Here is a 6,000-nt window from a genome sequence, read left to right as displayed (position 1 = left end):
TATCTGCAATGACCGAGCATATACATGGTTGCCCCCTGATTTCTCGGGCACATGTTATATTGCAAATCTGCTACCGCCAACCTTTACTGCCGCCTCCGACTATCACAAGACCAGAGTTGTGAGAGGCGTGATTAGTAAGGAGGATACTGCCGGTCAGGAAGCGGGAGACTTCTTTTTGGGTTTCCTGCCGTTTTGGGGACCTATGGTTAATAGTAGGAACCTGAGACAGCTGACTCGTGTGGTTGAATCCACTGTTAATGTTACGGCCGGTGCCCTTGGTAATTTGACAGCTGAGCTCCAAGCGGATCGCCTCATGACTTTGCAGAACCGCATGGTTCTAGACGTCATACTTGCAGACCGTGGTGGGGTATGTAAGGTTATCCAATCCAGTTGTTGCATTTTCATACCAGACAACGCTCCAACAGTTTATCAAGCCATCTCCAAACTGCATAAAATATCTGAGTCCATACACGTGGATAAAGGAGATTGGTCACTGGTGGGGTGGTTCTGAGAACTGATATCTGCCTGGGGTTGGAAAGTTCTGATGGTCATTGGAATGATCTTAGCCATCCTTTTCCTGTTCTGTCTGTGCATACAGTGTGCTCCTGCGATATGTGGCCTTTGTGCTACATTATGTGTAAGGAAACCTGTATCGAGGGACGAGCTAAGTAATAGGATGATGCTACAGCAACATCTCCATGACTTCGTGAATATTGACCTAGACTCGGATTGAAATGAGTGTAGTTATTGCCTATGTAAGGGCAAAAGGAGGGTCTGTCGTACTTTAGAATTTGGGACCGCGTAGGAGACAGGGCCCTACCCCTGTCTATCTCGGTAATAGTGAACCACGAATGGTTAATGCGGTATGTACGAGTGCTTTCTGTAACGTTTTAGCTATGAATGCACTGTGTATACGCTATTTCACATCACTGCGTGGGTTCCATTTTGTATCGGTGGCCATTTTATGGTTGCCCTCACATAGGCTATATAGCATGAAGCGAATACGGGCCCTTTTGGAGCACATGTGCCTTCCTTTTACTTTTCTGTGACCTGGGCAGCTTGGCTCCGCTGCCCCAGGTCAAACTGGTCTCACGAGTTCCCCGTCCTCTGGCCGCCTGTGATTAGCATCAGGGCTTGACACACCATAAAGTCTTTTCATCCTACACAAGCCTCCAGCTAATCTCTTTCACACCTGGCTGTTCCTGCTTTATGGCTTGTTTCCCAAAACAGGAGATGCTCATGTTTATTGGGGCCTATCGATATCTGATGTGGGATCTGAGCTTTACTGTGTAAATAATTACGGGCTTGTTTAACTGGAATGTGGGATGGTCATCATGACTCTGCTTTTTCGTTTGTAATGTATACTTTGAATGACCATGCCATAAACCTAGGAATGTATGCCTGAGGCAGGAAAATCTGTATTTAAGGAGAAGCCCGTTTCTGTGATTGGCAGCAGTCTCCTGAGAACATACACGCTGTTGTACTTCTAGGACGCCTGTAATTGGTCTGCAGCCAATAAACGATCTTTGACTTCACCCAGAAGACTCTGTGTTTCTGTAGGTCTGAAACAGGAAGAACCCCGAAGTCATAGGGTGTGTTCCCCTGCACCGCTGGGCTTAAAATACCCAGTACTTCAGATGGACTACGAACTTAAGACTTAAAACACAGACACTAGAGATGTTTCTCTACACTTGGGCACCGGAGTGCCAGCTTTACCTCACCCACAGGAAGCAGGTGCATGGGTCTCGAAGTGCGTCGGGTTTCGCCTATCTGTTCAATGGAGCCTGATGACAAAGATGCTGCAGGCGGTCGGTCCAGAAGAGATGCGGTGGATCCAAGGGTGGATTGGAGTTTGTAGAAGACCTGAAAGCAGAGGGGACAGTGTTCACAGTCACTAGCCAGTGACCGGCGTGGCACCAGGTAGGTACCAGGCGATGTCGGGTGCAAACAGGTGAAGAGGTATAGCTTGTCTCTGCAGCCACGTGGTCCCTGAAGGTCAACGACGTCCAGAAGTCAGTTCACGAGCTGTCCCACGCAGGTTCTCGCTGTCGGTGGTGTCGGCGACTCAAAGGAAGCAAACAAGCCTTGGCAAAAGCAGGAGACGCAGGAATTGAAGAAAGCTTCTAACTCTGACCAGCAAGGTCAGAGGGGCTGCCCTTTTGGAGGGAAGCAGGGGCCAGTCTAGATTAACCAGACCAGCATCATAGTTTTCAAATAAGGTCGCCAAAATGGCCACTAGCCAATGGGCCAGGGACCGGGCAGGTGCGTCGAGTTGCAAAGTTCAGAGGGGCCCCACGCAGATTGTGGAGATGCTGGAGGGCTCACTTTTGGTGCAGATGCTGCTTGGATGTTGGGCTTCTCAGGACCCAAAGCACAACTCAGAAGGAGCCTTTGTTGTTGTGCTTGCAGGTTGTCGAGTGTCTTTCCAAGATGACTGGCTCCACGTGTCTCGGTGCCTCCACGGGTTCCTTCTTTGCAGGGACTGTGGATCAGGCTGTGAGAGGTCTGGAGGTCCAGGTCTTGTTGGTCTCTGGGCTCGGGCTCCGGCGGGAGGCGGCGGCAAAGCAGACGTCGAGTTGCTGGATGGTGCTTGCGTTAGCAAGATGGTCACTCCCTGACCATAGGGGAGATTTCCTTCAGTCTTCTGTGCAGCAGAACGTCAAAGTTCCCGTCTTCTTCTTATTGTTAAGTTGATTTCAGGATGTCTGAAGTCTTAGGACACAGCTCCTACCTTTAAGCGGATTCTAGGGGCCGGACTACCTGCTAGGTCCCTCCCTAAGGGTGGGACCAGGAAGGTGGGTGGTTACACCCCCAATCCTTTGTCCAGCTCGCCCCAGGTCCGGGGCTGGTGTGCCCCAGGACCGGTTTGAACTGGCATATGCACCGAGGCTCCTTGTGAGCCTCACGCATGTCTGATTCTATTCAATCCCTACCTGACCAATACACAAAATCCTGTCTGGGGTGGGGCTCGCACCTCCCCTGGCAGGAAACCCTTTGTCCACGTCTCCCAAGCTGGAAGGACTCCCAGCAGCAGGAGGGCAGACTTGTGTATGTGGTGGCAGCATCCATTTTGTGGAGCTGAGGCTATGTCGGATTTTACCCGGGTTTCAGGTTCTGGACATGTTGTGTCCCTCTAGAAGGGTGGAATGCTAACCCCGTCAGCAGAACTGGCGAGGGGTTAGTATTCCAATTCGTATGACACCTTACTCGACATGTTTTGATAAAGCCAAACCAAAGATAGCATTTAACCGCGAGGTTCATAATGCACTTAAGAGTATATGGTATGGCGATATCTGGAAACGGTAGAAGGAAGTTGTTCCGACCACTGTAGACAGGCTCAGCTCATGCCAGAGCACCATCTCACATGAAACCAAGCACTCTGCCTTCAGGATTGTTAAGGCCTGCCATAGGAGTGACTTATAGGTTAACATGTGTCCCATTTAAGGTTAGGTATAGGTATACTACACCTAAGTAAGAGGTGGTTACACCAACTTACCCCAGCTGAGTGATCAGCCAGTTGTGTAAAATTGCTAGGCCAGGCCCTGGGTACCTAGTGTACACTGGTACAGGGGCTCACAGGGTGATCCAGTTCCAATGGGTTATGCACCTAAGGTACATGGAGTCTATTTTAAAGAGAGAGCAGATAGGCTGAGATCCTGAATGGCAGGATCTCAGGCCAACTAAGTTGAAAAACCAGCTAGACACTAGGCGAAAAGTTGGGGGTAACCATTGTCAGATATCCACCTTCCTACAAATATACATCAAGAAGTCCCACAGTGGTGGACAATCCGATTGAATTGATAGTGTAATAATGGGAATGAAAGTGTACTCTGGATAGGCTAGAGGATACTTCACTTTCCCTGAGGAGAATGGCCTTTAGCATTGGCAGTCTTTCCTGAAAGCTTGGAGAGGTACAGGCAGAGCACAAGAATCAATGGGACTGAAGTAGAGTGTGAGAAGTTGGCCTGGTATATGATGTTCACTAGTTAAAGTGACCACCTTGTACCATGCCAAGCAACCCTTATGGTGTGGTTGTAAGTCAACCTTTTCGGACTAGCTGCCCTAGTGGTAGCGTAGGCTAAGCAGTCTTTGAGGCTAAACTCGTGATGCGTGTTAAGCAAGCTGTTTTACCAATAGTAACCCCCTTTTATACCAATGAAAGGACACCACACAGATATATATTCAAAATATATATGTATTTATTTCTCAAAGTAACCCCTAGTCTCTTTATGAGCACAGGAGCACAAATCGTCAAACAAGATTATCACAGAATACACAGAAGTTGCACTTTATATGGATAGGCCCTGGTGGCCACTCGAACCATATACTAAAATAGTGGTATAAGTACCACGAACAGAAAAGGGAAAAGGCCTAGGGCCTCTAGAATCGCTGGGCCTACAAGGAGCTAACTTCAGTTAGTGACCAGGAGGTCCACGGGTCGCGTGTGCAGAGCAAATAGTCACACGCGTGCTCCCATAGGTTTCAATGGGTGCGTAAAAAGTACAAAGTTACTGCAAAGAGGATCTTCCGGATGGGCTAGGAACTCAAGATTTGGAACACAGGCACTAGAGATGTAATACTACACTTGGGCACAGGAGTGCCAGCTTTACCTCACCCACAGGAAGCGGGTGCATAGGCCTCGAAGTGCGTCGGGTTTCTTCTATCTGTTCCGTGGAGCTTGAAGACAAAGATGCTGCAGGCGACCGGCCCGGAGGAGATGCAGTGGATCCAAGAGTGGATCGGAGATGTTGAAGACCTGTAAGCAGAGGGGACAGTGTTCACAGTCACTAGCCAGTGACCAGCGTGGCACCAGGTGGGTACCAGGCGATGTCGGGTGCAAACAGGAAGAAAGGTGTAGCTTGTCTCTGCAGCCACGTGGTCCCTGAAGGTCGACGACGTCCAGGAGTCGAGTCACAAGCTGTCCCACGCAGGCTCTCGCTGTCGGCGGTGTCGGCGACTTGATCGAAGCAAACAAGCCTTGGCAAAAGCAATTGTTGTAGGAAAGGAAATAAGCTGATGGCTCTGACCAGCAAGGTCAGAGGAACGGCTCCTTTGGAGGGGAGCAAGGGCCAGTCTGGAGCAACCAGACCAGCGGTGTTTTTCGTAGATTTCGTCGCCAAGATGGCCACTAGCCAGCGGGCCAGCAACCGGTTAGGCGCGTCGAGTGGCAAAATGCAGAAGGGCCCCACGCAGATCGTGAAGATGCTGGAGGGCTCACCTTTGGTGCAGATGCTGCTCGAGGGTCGGGCTTCTCAGATCCCAAAGCACAACTTGGAGGGAGCCTCGGTTGTTGCACTGGTCAGCTTGTCGTAGTCGTTCCAAGATGGCTGGCTCCACGTGTCTCGGTGCCTCCACGGGTCTCCTCTTTTCAGGGACTGTGGATCGGGCGGTGAGAGGTCTGGAGGTCCAGGTCTTGTCAGTCTCTGGGCTCGGGCTCCGGCGGGAGGCAGCGGCAAAGCAGACGTTGATTCGCTGGATGGTGCTTGCGTTAGCAAGGTGGTCACTCCCTGACCACAGGGGAGATTGGCTTCAGTCCTCTGTGCGGCAGAGCGTCGAAGTTCCCGTCTTCTTCTTAGTTTCAAGTTGATTCCAGGATGTCTGAAGTCTTAGGACACAGCTCCTACCTTTAAACGGATTCTAGGGGCCGGACTACCTGCTAGGTCCCTCCCTAAGGGTGGGACCAGGAAGGGGGGTGGTTACACCCCCAATCCTTTGTCCAGCTCGCCCCAGGCCCGGGACTGGTGTGCCCCAGGACCGGTTTGAACTGGCATATGCCCCGAGGCTCCTTGTGAGCCACAGGCATGTCTGGTTTCTTTCAAGCCCTACCTGACCAATACACAAAATCCTGTCTGGGGTGGTGCACGCACCTCCCCTGGCAGGAAACCCTTTGTCCACACCTCCCAAGCTGGAAGGACTCCCAGCAGCAGGAGGGCAGACTTGTGTCTGTGGTGGCAGCATCCATTTTGTGGAGCTGAGGCTATGTCTGATTTTACCCGGGTT

Source organism: Triturus cristatus, chromosome 7, assembly GCF_964204655.1.
Source record: "Triturus cristatus chromosome 7, aTriCri1.1, whole genome shotgun sequence".
Taxonomy (NCBI): Eukaryota; Metazoa; Chordata; class Amphibia; order Caudata; family Salamandridae; genus Triturus; species Triturus cristatus.
The sequence above is the reverse complement of the archived record's forward strand: the minus strand, read 5'-3'. Positions refer to the sequence as shown.